Consider the following 13,312-nt stretch of genomic DNA (forward strand, 5'->3'; position numbering starts at 1 on the left):
TTTTGGATAGAGGTACTTTTTGAAACAATATTGAAATAATTGTAGAAAAAAGTTTGTAAAAATTGGTGATTAGAAATGTAAAAAAAGGTGAAACATTTTTTGAGCTTCTCACGGCGATATCTCAGCACTCAATTTTTACATATGGGACGGACTAGATTGGAGCGGCAGTATATCAAATAATAACAAAAAATCAACTTTCAAATTTTCAACTTTTAGAATAACTTTAGCTTAAGGACCCCATTTCATGGTCAAAATAATGACCCCGACGAAATTGGACAAAAGTATATTAAAGATCTAAACATATTTAACAAAAGAAAAAAAAAAACAGATTTTTTTATGTACACTTAAAAACTTTTCCATTTGTGCGATTAATGGTAATTTTATTTCTAAGACAGGATACCAAACGAATAACAAATCTTGTTATTAGGAGAGTTTTTGAAATGTAAAACATTTCCTCTTATTAGCGTTTTATTAAACATTTTCAGTATAATATCACTTCAATACCAAATCTTGTTATTTTATCAGAAACTTTTATTATTTTTTCTTCTTGAAGTTGAAGTTCAGCATAATATAATAACACTTTTTGTTATTTTGACAGGATTTGTTATTGAAATATTATTAATTTAGTTATTACCGTCTGCCCGGGATATTAGAGTATTTTAAATTTGTGTACTTGAAACAACCTAATAAAGACATTTAATGATTTTTTTTCTAATCTTTTACCCGGCCCGACACTGCTTTAGAAAAGTCAATCAATTTTAGTTGTTTTGAACGCAAATGAAAGGAGATAAGTTGGTCTTTCTACGAAAAATAGTCTAAAGATCCAAAAATCAAGCCTAACATATGAAAAGATCGAATGAAACTTTAAACTGCCATTTTGAGGGTGTCTGGACCAATGAGCCAATGTCTAAAAATATTTTTATCGGATTTTACGTAACACACTCAAAAATGATAGGTGTTCATCAACATGATTACGAGATATGATTTTTTGAAAATAAATACTGGGACTTTTGGCACGCCGCGGGTCAGATCGAGAAAATGACGAAAACCGGAAAAAATACCTTTTTTTTTAACTAAAACTGTGATAACTTTAAAGTTTTAGCAATAACTTATAAATGTTTGGGTACCAAAAGTTGCGTTTTTAATTACGAAATTTTGGTATTTAAACTTGTGTAGCTTCTCGAAAAAAATGCCATCAATACTTGCATAATTTGGAAACTCATGATTGCAACACAACTGGACAGGTGTATAATGCATTTTATATGGCTTGCCATTTTAAATTTTCATTTTTTTTAATTTTTTGCCCCTCAGATTCGTGGTCAAAGATCAAAATTACCCCTTATAGCAAAGTTACACGGAAATCAAAGAGGGGTCGGGGCAACTGCTTTTTAAATTTATTTTTAAACAATATTTTTATATTTTAGATCAGTTTTGAGTTCCCCGTATATTTTGTCAGGAACAAGATATATTTTTTTTTCTTCGGAAAAGTTTTAGCAACATTTCTCAATTTGACGCTGTTGTATTAATTTTTCAATTCGCAAACAATAATAAAAATGTAGGGTTTTCCATACGATTCCCAAACAAAGTTGAAATGCTTTGTGGAAAGCATGCTCAGATCGCACCCCAATTTTAGGGGGTTGTTTTGAGGCCTGATTGTGACCAGAAAATGGCTGTTTTGAATATCGAGCCACCCTAGAGGTTATGCAGTAAAGCAAATGAATAGCTTGGCACAACAGAATATCATTCTTTAAAACCAGAAATGATGTCGTGATATTTTTTTTTTTTCAGAATTAGATGAAAATCAAGCCTTTGCTTTTATATTGACACTTTTCAAGACACCCTATTCGTTGCAATGCTCTCATGCTACTGATGTGTTCCCTAGTTGGAAGGTGTTACTATACTGAGCTTCTGCTGCACCCATCCACCCACCAGCACAGTCACGGAGTACATTTGTGTACGTACAGACATTTTTGCATCTAGATTGATAGATAGCAAGATGTAAAGTGGATGAATGGCACCACACTCGAGCATGAATATTCCAGACTGTCGATTACCTACCACACTAAACGATGCAAGCGTAAACTCTTTCCAAGAGTGACTATGTGTGTGTGTGTGTTTGCATTCTAATCGTAGTACTAAAATGTAATTTGGAAACCTATACCACCAGCTTTGATGATAATAATCTCAAGTTGTTGAAAAACGAGCTAAATGGAAGTATAGTTCGTGTTCTTGCGGGATGCCGGATTGTGAAGAACCATACCTTCTGCATGCCTCTCATACTGATAAAGAAATTCAATTTATATATTTGATTGTTCTCAATAGACACACATATCGAATCAATGAGATATCCTGCATACAAATGTTTGCATTTCAAGGGAGCTTAGGAGAGACTTAAACAAATCCTGTTGATATTCTATATTGAAAACAGAAGAGCTTTGCTGCAAATTGATGGTAGATTGACTTAAATAATTGCATTTCTGTAATTGATTACTTTTCATTAGGATTATGAACAAAAAATTTAAACATCAATTCATGAAAATCCATTATGACTAATGAATTGGCTCCAAGTCTGATCTGAAATCATAATTGCTACATATTTTAAAGCTATTATAGCTCCCAAAAACTTTATAAGTCTTCTTCACACATAAGAGACTACAAAACTGTGCAACATTTTCATTGAAATCCTTTCACTCTGAGGTTTGGCCCATGGTTCCTCTACACGTGTACCAAAAGCACATTGAAATGGTTTCCATTTTAAAATACTTTACGGTGCAAAAATTTCATTAACAGTCCCCAGGTAAAATTAATATCGATAGAGTACAAAGGCGGAAATACCAGGCTGGTGGAGGAGCTCACAGCTTCCAGCGCAGAAATATGCGTGTTCCACCTCGAGGCAAACTGACGGCGTAGACTCTTGGCAGAACTGCTGGGCGGCGAGAAAAAGGCGAAAAGTGGTAATAAATTTCCACTAAGAAAACAATAGGACATCATCCATGCTGTGCCAGACTTGATGCTGCTGGAACCGTTCTTCGCCGGTTTGCCTGCGGCGCACACTTTGAGTCAAAGTCCTGGTCCTGGCATCAGGACGACGACGGCAAAGTTGGGCGCTGAACACTCGAAATTGGGCCGCATCAGCTGGAGGTTTCTGGTGGTGTTGAAAAATTGAAAATTTTCTCCTCCTGCTGGTCGGCTGGCTTTGGTCGTGAGCTATGACCTACCACAGGAGACAACGAAGAAACCATATCGCGCTAACATCCCATCATCAGAATCGCCCTCCAAGAAATCGAGCCGCTTTTCAATGTCAGAATGTTCATGTTCTGGGAAATTATGAACGCTTATTAGATTCATGTATCTCGAATGGCGGTTTTTAATTTTTTTTTTTCAAAAATTAATGATGTTTTATAAATTTTTTTCTTTTTCTCTTTTGAATTGTTTAACAAATCGGTTCGACTGACCTAACCTGAAGAAAGATTAATTTTCAAAGATTCAAAATCAAAAATCAAACCATCCACATTAACGACCACCGGGTCTTTTGTGGTCTCTATTGCAAGTTTCTGCTCGAACCTAGGAGTCCGAAGGCCTGAATGGGGAGAGCACCCAAACCTCTTCTACTCCAAGGAACCTTCCACCCCAGTGTTTGAACTGACGACCTTCGGATTGCGAGTCCAACCGCCGCCAGCGATTCCGCCGGAGTAGGCTTGGTTTGGTGTGTTGTTTGTACTTATGGCATGGAGACGTCTCCTACACCTGGAATGACTTAACGGCCTAAAAACCAAGGCCGGGACCGACATTTTACTTCCTCATCCGATGGAAGGTTGGAGCAGATGGGAATCGAACCCAGAATCATCCGCTTACAAAGCGGACAGCGTAACCATTCGGCCACACACTGCCACCTTTCAAAGATTATGAATTTCAATTTTTAGAGAAAAACTAACTTAATCCACCTATGTGGTTGGAGCCTTCCTCACTCTTTTCCAACAGTGCACAACTTAATCCATCTATGTCGTTGGAGCCTTCCTCACTCTTTTGAAAGTATTGGCTTCGCACAGCGTAGAGCATGACTCGGACCGGGTAGTCCCAGGGTCGGCAAGCTACTAGGTGATTCAAGGGAGACGGTGAACAAACAGAAAACACTACGAATTTCAACTTCAAAAACAGCACTTTATTGCGGAATGGTGTGAGTGTGGGTGTGGGGGTGTTTTGTGTGGGTAGTTCAGGGGCAACCTTACCATGCAGCTCAGCTGGATCTCGCCGGTTGTTCGCCGCCAGAGGAGCTTCTTCGCTACCACTCTGCGGCTTCGTTCCGTCCCACGGTTGGGGAGGAGGAGGTTCTTGGCTTGCTGGCTTCGGCGATGGCGGTTGTTCCCCAGCTGCGATCTCCGGTCTTCGTCGCCGGACGCAGCTTCGTACTGCGGCCTTCGGGCCGTCTTCGGCTTCCGTGCCGGATGCGGATGGACGACCAGCAGGCGTTGCTGGCTTCGTTGCGGGCAGGTGTCTTCCCTCCTTGTCGAATCGGCAAGCCCCGGAGTCCACCGATTTGGGCTCGCCGAGAGGGGTCCCTCCTTAGCGGTTAAGGCCAGCGGCCTGAGGGTGTCGTCCTTGGCGTTGATGGCGCGGGGAGGCGTCAGACGACGGGGGTGGTCCTGTTACGGTTAGACGTGTGCAAGTGCCATACTGGACTTACGATGCCCAGGCCGACCAAACCGAGATGGACGCGCGCTCGCGGAACCTCCAGGTCCCGCCTTGTGTGCGGCAATTGACGACCAACACACCGAAGAGCACGTCTTGTCCACTCGGACACCTGATTGGAAGAGCCCGATTTTTCCCCAAAATCGGCGCCTTGTTTATTTTCCCGAGTCCATTTTCCCACCAATTTCCTTATGTCACCTGGACGTTTACATAATCCCCACCCTGGGAAATTGGTGGGCTTTAGCCTCGCTAACACTAGTAAAATTAACCCCCTCACTACTGTATAGTGTAGTGAAATGTGAAGGGACTACTGCAGTTGAAGAGGTAATTCGTCAAGGGTTGTGACCAACGGTTACACTTTTCCAACAGTACACAAATTTCATCTACTTTCAAGATCCGGAATAAAAAAGTACACAAATATCACTTCAGTGGCCATATCTCGAGTCAGGGTTGCCAAATATTCAATGTTTTGGACTCGTTGGAAAGATCTTTTGATAACCTAACCAACGATGGGTCGGATTATGGACCCGGTCATAGTTTACATACATTTAAGTGAGATCCGGTTATATGTGAAAACACATTTTCATACATAACTTTTGAACTACTTATCGAAACTTCAATCTGTATAAAACTCGATCTATAGGACCCTAAACCAAGTCGAATGCAAATCGGTTCAGCCAGTGCCGAGAAACATCAGCTAGTTTGTTGGTCACATACATACATACACAAACACATACACACACATACACACACATAAACACAGACATTTGTTCAGTTTTCGATTCTGAGTCGATATGTATACATGAAGGTGGGTCTACGACGTGTTTATACAAAGTTCATTTTTAGAGCAGGATTATAGCCTTACCTCAGTGGTTCGATACCCATCTGCTCCCAACGAGAAAGTATAGGAAATATAAATCTTGAAACTCTGAAACATGTACGAAAAATCAAAGTCGCTCGAGTCGGGGTTCGATCCCCCGTCCTTTGGATTGGTAAGCAAAAATGCTAACCACTAGACCATCGCGACTTGGTGAGCTATGACTGGAATGAGGAATACTGTTACCACCATCAACTATAAACGCGCTGGGTCCTTGTCCATTTGACAAGGTTTCGGAAGTTCTAAATAACGTTTGAATCCGATTGGTCCAAACGTTCTTCAGGGCGGGGCTTGTCGACAAAAGCTGAAGTACCTCGCGCTCGGCTAGCCAGCGTAGAAATGGGTCACCGAAGCTCGGCAGAGCTAACACCTTCCAAATGCCTATGCGAGTTATTTGCATGTATAGAATGAGAGCTAAAAATACATGGAAACAACTCAATTTGTAAGAAGCGACCACGTGGTCCCGTTTGGTTGGTTGCACACACACACACGCGCACACACACAGGATTATAGCCTTACCTCAGTGGGGAAGGCAAAATGTAACCTTTAAAGCATTTCAAATATTTTTTTTTATCAAATTACATGTAATCTAGAAAAATTGCTTGACCCCTGTTTGATTTTCGTAAAATGTGGTTTAGTGAAAGATGGCTAAAATCGATCAATTTTTCTAACCACGAAACATGGCGCAGGTCACCCTAGCAGCCTCAAAACTCAAACATAAATAGATTGTTGGGCCATGGAACCTTCAGTTTAATTTTGAACCAATTTGGAGCACTTTTTTGGTTTGTGCTATTTTCATATGGAACTGCTTTATTTGTCTGCTCTACAACTTTGTAGAACACTGATTTAATCTCAAACCATAAAGGTCAGTACAATTTAAAATTATACAATCAAATCAACAATCACAGCATTAGGATAATTTAAAAATAAATGAATAAGTTATAAGACAAATCATTGTCTCTTAAGCTTGCTTGTATTTAAAGAAAGCATACTTGAAATCAGTTACATCTGGTATGAATAAGACTCACAACAGTTCTGCTTCCCATCTCGGAAGCTGACATTGACGGAAAGGAAAAACATTCCAGCGAAACATCGTAGATTGGTGGATATCTCATCATCTGTAATGTACAGCGTCACGCGATTCAACAATTGTAAGAAATTCTTCCAAAACAGCAACAGTGGCAGATTCCCAAGCAAAAAGCTTAATCCATTTTCTTCGTGATCTTTTGTCGAAGAAAATTAGCAGACAAAAAAACGAGAACGAGATGATCGTGCCAGGGGAGGAAATGTTTAGTTTTGGTTCGTGCTTGCTGCTCACTAGCCGATTAAATTGTATCACTCCTCGCCAAAATATCCTTTCTTTTGTTGGTCAGGCTTTCCTAGAGTTCTGGCGAGCAATTGGAATGATGCGAGCGAGCAGAAGAAAAATCCATTACCACACAAAAACACGTGAAAATTTGAACGATAACAAAGCTCCAGCAAGAGAGCATTGCAAGAAAAAGCTCAGCGAGTGAAAAGCAGTTGAAATTATATTTATGGAACGTAATAAATCACTACAACAGAGCACATTCATCTCTTTACCACGCGCACTAATTTGGAAAAGAGGGTGTATCGTCCCAGTGGAGCTTTGCCCTCCTTCCAACCCCGTCCAAAAATCGTTCCACCACCTTGTGGCCACCAACTTTGCTGTGTGGGTGGAGGGGGTGGTGTCGCGCGTTTGTTTCAGATTTATTTCTCTCGCCCAGATTTGTCCCCTCACAAATTCCCGACCCGACTCGACCGGGTTACATGTACTCTTGATGAACTGATGGTTATCGATTTTCCGGTGGTGATGATAAATTACACGTGAAGGCCAATTCGTCTATTGAATGTGAATTTTCAACAGATTGGTATCCAAATTTGAGCGATTTATTATCCTCGAGGGGAAATCGGGGGTGGTGGAAATGGTGTCGATATGATGGAAAGTATAGACGGGGTAGCTTTAATAATGGACATTGAAACAAATATGAATTTAGGTGAATGGGTTTTAACTTGAAAACATGAAAGTGGAGATTTTACAAAACTATTGAAATCAATATTAGCGTAAACCGGAGTGCTTAAATAGGATTTCAATTTATGTTTGTAATATTATTCAAACTATGAGACTTGTCTCAAGATTTATATTTTAAAACATGTGCTGAGATAGGCTACACAATGCCCATGCACGTTTTATTAAATAAGATTTTGTTGAATGGCGCCTGAAAACTAGTTTTGTTGAAAATTGTATTTTTTTAAATTGGAGTGACTTTTTGACAGCCAATTCCGCCTACAGGTTTGAAAATTGAATTGAATCGTCAAAATGACCCTAAGTAAACAATCTTTAAATGTTTCATTTGAAAAAATCAATTGAATGTTTCTTTAAACAAAAATTTATCAGCTGTTCAATCATAATTTCAAAGTTTGATCAAAATAATTAAACATTGTCTTTTTCCATAAAAATAACAATTTTAGATGCCATTAACACTAATTTTGAAGCATGATTAAAAAAAAAATACTAAGAATTTGTTCTACTGAAGGCGCCTATAAATCTGTAACATTAAAACTTTTTCAAACTGTTCTTGGGGTAAAATTATCCTCAGAACCCGTAAAGGAAATTCATTTTCCAATTTGAGTTAATTTCCATGGACATTTTTCGAGTACTGAAAAAATCTATTTATCAATGTTACAATAATCATATTTAACAAACTTTTAAAAATTCAAAATTTATTGAAATATTACTTCTTGAATTACCTTGAACAGGACTTCACCGCCCTGGGCTCTTAAGTGTATGAAAGTATGGCACGAAGTGACGGCGCTGAACATCCATATTTTAACAAATAACTTAAGAGTGCAAACGGCGAGATTCGAACCGGAAACCTTTGGATTGTGAGTCCAGTGCGCGGCCCGAACGATCCACATGGGTGGGTAGGGTTAAATTTGCGTTGTTTTTCATGCGATCTGTTAACAAACTTGGAAATCTTCTGACTTGCATGTTTTTCACACATTAATTACAGTCGACTCTCTGGTTGTCAATATCGAAGAGACCGTCGAGGAAGAGAGTCATCAAGTTACAGAGCGATGCAAAATGAAGACTCGATTGAAAATATTTTTTTCTTGATACCCAGCTATGGGAGAGAATCATGGCAACGTCCATCAAACAAAAACAAACTAATGTCAAACACCCTTCAAAGCTTCGTTTCGCCAAGAAAAATGTCTCTGCAAGCCATGAGAAAGAGAAATTATTGACAACCGGAAGAGATTTTCAAAACAAACAGAATCCAAGGGACCGTCGAGGAAAAGATCCTTCAAGCAAGGGAAAATATCGAGGAATGAAGATTATTGAAGTATGCAGATTGAAAGGACTGAAGAATTCATCGATATATGGAGAATTATTGATATCGAGAAGATCGACAGCCAGAGAGTCGACTGTAAATGCTTAAACCACGAATTCCCAAACTAATGTTATATATAAAATTTAGATTGTTTTAAAAATAAATTTTCTAAAATTCATAACTCAGCGGCAGAATTATTGACCATACTTCTCTATGGCTCAAAATTTGCGAGTTTTGGTCCCCCAAAAACCTGAAATCAAAAAAATTCGAATATTAAAAAAAATACATATATTAGGAAATTAAATTTTGGTATAGTTGATTTAAAAATCGGCTAATTTTTTCCGGTAAGCGTGATTGCCTCCCAGTCGGCTTGGGTTCGATCCCAGAAGGTCCCGGTGGCATTTTTCGAGACGAGATTTGTCTGATCACGCCTTCCGTCCGATAGGGAAGCAAATGTTGGTCCCGGTCTAACCAAGATGTGTTAGGTCGTTAGCTCAGTCCAGGTGCAAAGATGCAAAAAGAGGTATGAAATTGCCTCAACAATCAAACCTTCTTACACCTAGTTTCGAGTAGGAATCGAGTAGGAATCGCAATCGAGAACGCCAAGGCAATGCTGTAGAGCGAATAATCAAAAGATGATCAGAAAAAAATAATTGAAAAGTTACAGATTTTCGAATATTTACGTACCATTTGTATGGAGACTTGTATGGGTGAACCAATGACACAAAATAGTTTCTTTGGTCATAGCCTATGACTCATAGGGAAGGCCCTACAAAGAGTGAGCCAAATAAAAAAATAAAAATGGTACAAATCGGCCGATTTCGTAGAGAATTGCTCATTATTTTATTTTTAAACATTTTTTAACATATTTATCAAGAGTTTTTTTTAATAGGTCCTTTAAACGTATGTAACACATATGACATTTACAAAAAAAAATTCTAGATATTGAACATCATCTTGGATTGCACGCTCCCAGATCACTTTTGACGATTCTAGTAGTTCAGTAACCCCTTAATTAGTTAAAATTTACTAGTCGATATAATTTCTTATTTGGAAGTTGTGAATCTTGACCACGAATATCGTGCCACGATATTTAGACTCAGGAGGGTTGAGTTAGTCTAGAACCATCAAAACCAGTCTTTTTACATGATTTGCCCTTCAACGCAAAAATGCATTTTTATCGGAAAAATGTGATGAAAATGTGATTTGCAAAAACGAAATGCAAAAACAGTTATGGTTGAGCTTTTTTTGTAAAATTTCGTGACTTGAATTTCAAAAACAGTGGTGACAAAACGGAGATTTAAATAAATTTACTCAATATTATGTATCGTTTCCAGTTTGTGTAACTACCGGTGTAAGGAGTATGTGACATTAGGGTGTAATATGGTAGTATGGAAAAAAATAAAGTTGTCCAAATTTAGTGAGCACAGCACTTTTTTAGTTCCTTCTGGGGTCCTAAACAACTCCCCAAAGTTTGGGGCCGATTGGTTTAGTCCTCACTTTGCGCAAAGCGATTCAATTTTCCATATAAATTTGTATGGAGAAAACAATTTTTTTGGATTTTGATATTTATCAAATCCACGTTTCATGCTATATCAAAACCGGACTCATATTCGGATGCTCTGGAATGTCCTCTACAACTTTCCCGAAGAAAGTATGGTGCTAGCTTGCCCCTAAAAAAAGATACAACGTTTTCAAAACTCGTCTAAAACGTGTTTTTTGCTCGAAAATCACGTTTTAGACGAGTTTTGAGGACGCTATATCTTCTTTCAGGAGCAAGTTAGCACCTTACTCTCTTCGGCAAAGTTGTATAGGACATTCCAGAGCATCCGAATATGAGTCCGGTTTTGATATAGCATGAAACGTGGATTCAATAAATATCAAAAACCAAAAAAATGATTTTCCCCATACAAATTTATATGGAAAATTGGATCGCTTTGCGCAAAGTGAGGACTAAACCAATCGGTCCCAAACTTTGGGGAGTTGTTTAGGACCCCAAAAGGAACTGAAAAAGTGTTGTGCTGGAAAATCGATTTTGATATTACACCCTAATGTGACATTTTGTCATGCATTGTAAACACGCGCTATGAATGAAGCTGCTGGAATTTTCCCCCCTTCTTCCCAACGTTTCCCGGCAATGTCATTGATCCTTTCACGGTATACCTACCAATTATGCCGATCACATCAGCACGAAAATTAATTATTAGTCGCAAATTTTCCACCCGAGTATGTTGTACGAGGCGAGCTTTCAGTGACGAGAAAGTTGGCGGACCCAGACCGCATCAAAAGGAAATCATAAAATATACAAGAGCGTTGGAAAAAGGCAAACCAAAATCCCTTATTCCATTTAATTAGCAGCTGCCTTACACCATGGCGAAACATCCTTTCATCATCATCATCAGAAGCAGCATCATCATGCTCAACTTCACCGGGGCGTCACCTGAACCGAGAGGCTCCACCGACGACCGCCAAACCAACCAGCCTGGGACGACGACGTCGAGGCCAGAGAGATTGTGGGGAAGAGCCCGTTTTACTCATGGTTTCACAAGGTGGGGGGCCCACCTTCCACATAATAGTAAAAGTAGCGAGAAAAGCGAAACCCTTTTGCCGTTTTCCAAATACTGCTGAGGCGTATAGAGTCAGTGATTTTGTTTTCTCTGATGTGCAAAACCGCGTTTGAGTTTCTTGACAAGAGTTCCCCACCCGGCCCCCCTCGTTCTAACTCAGTCTTTAAAGTCAACCAACGGGGGCTGGGGAAAGCAACTGAGGAAAGGGAAGGGTATTGCGGTTTTGAGGGCGGAATTATAACCAAATAGCTAATTATTTATAATGAAACCAAAATTTATGAGCATTTCGGGTTTTGTATTTTTCTTTTCTAGCGAATCGTTTTGGTTTGGTGGGGTTTTCGTAGCCAGGTTGACGTTAGGAAGCAATCGGTGCTCTCTTGTACTGTCCACTACGTGTCATATAAGTCTTATAAAGATGTGGTGATTGATACTGTCAGGATACTGCATTGTTGATCTAGAAGTCTCGCGATTGATTCCGTTATCAAAAGCTTTTTTTTCCTTGATGGTTAATTTTTTTGGGGAATGAACCTGACAGTTGAATTTTCACGGACGTCTCGTATACTCTTCGTCCCACCCGTGTAGATCGATTGGACCGCGCACTGAACTCACAATGGAACATATGGCATGCATTTTTTGGTTGAATGCAAGAGCGACGAATCTTCCTAATTCTCCAGACAAACTCTGGAGAAAAACGTTACTTTATCCGTTACTTTATGCCTTCCTCTCAATTTATAGTGATTCTAACCCACCTAAAGTGTCCACATGTTTATGAATCTCCCCTAACGTTCGCAGCACCTAAGAAGTCATAATAAAAATAAGTGATGAGTAAAAAAACAGACTACCAACAGACTTTTTGTCAAGATAATACAGACACGGCCTTTGAGGAAAATGGCATCCCTCTAAACGGCTATTTCGTGGCGATCAGATCCGACCAGTTGAGGTTATGTGAATTCAGACCATTTTTTAAACTGCTTGTAAATTAAGATAGGTAAGTCAGATCTTGAAAATTCTTACTCCACCTAAAAGGTCTTCTCATATGCTTTCTAAAAATATATAACATGTGGGGGTTTCATGAAAAAACCACCCTTTTTACCATAATTTTAATTTAATATGAAACAGTTTCTTTAACATAACTTTTTAAATACATGATAAAACTGCATGAATTTAAAAAGCAACTTAGGAGACGTTAAGACGGATCGATTAAAACCATTCCGGTCAAAATCGGTTGAGCCTGTGACGAGATATTCCAGTGACATTGATTTGGTACACATTTCTACATACAGCCAAACACACAGACATTTGCTCAGCTGGTGATTCTGAGTCGATATGTACAAATGAAGGTAGGTCTAGGAGGTCTAATTAAAAAGTTCATTTTCCGAGTGATTTTATAGCCTTTCCTCAGTAAGGTGAGGAAGGCAAAACCATTCGGCCCTGTCTAAATATTTTTGAAAAATACAAAGTGCACGTGTTTCTGGGGATCCAAAACTTCATGCTTCCCCTCGAGTTAAGCCTGCGTAGTCTTTTTAATCATTGTTTGTTGGTCAGTGTAACAGATCATAAATTGATGCCCGTGTGCTCTCTTGTACTAACTAGATAGGAATCCCAGCAAACTTAGTACTAGACACACCGGCATCTAAATACTGACCACTAAGGCAACATTTTATAGATTTATTTCTATTATTTCGGATTATTTAGAACCTTGACAAAAATCACTCAGCTTTTTTACATTTTACAAGCTTGTTTACAAATAATTTACAAGCTCGCAGCTACAATTCCGAACGCAGTTACTACACTCCCATCAAGAGTCGTAAACCCCAGAACAACATCAT

The 13,312-nt window shown here is 39.0% G+C and overlaps 1 protein-coding gene across 1 annotated transcript in view; it reads left to right on the forward strand.

Moving 5' to 3' along the window:
- Positions 1 to 13,312, forward strand: part of LOC6041327 (lachesin) — a 53,204-nt gene that overhangs the window by 7,594 nt on the left and 32,298 nt on the right. The gene's annotated exons all lie outside the window — the stretch shown is intronic.

Source organism: Culex quinquefasciatus, chromosome 2 (assembly GCF_015732765.1).
Source record: "Culex quinquefasciatus strain JHB chromosome 2, VPISU_Cqui_1.0_pri_paternal, whole genome shotgun sequence".
NCBI lineage: Eukaryota > Metazoa > Arthropoda > Insecta > Diptera > Culicidae > Culex > Culex quinquefasciatus.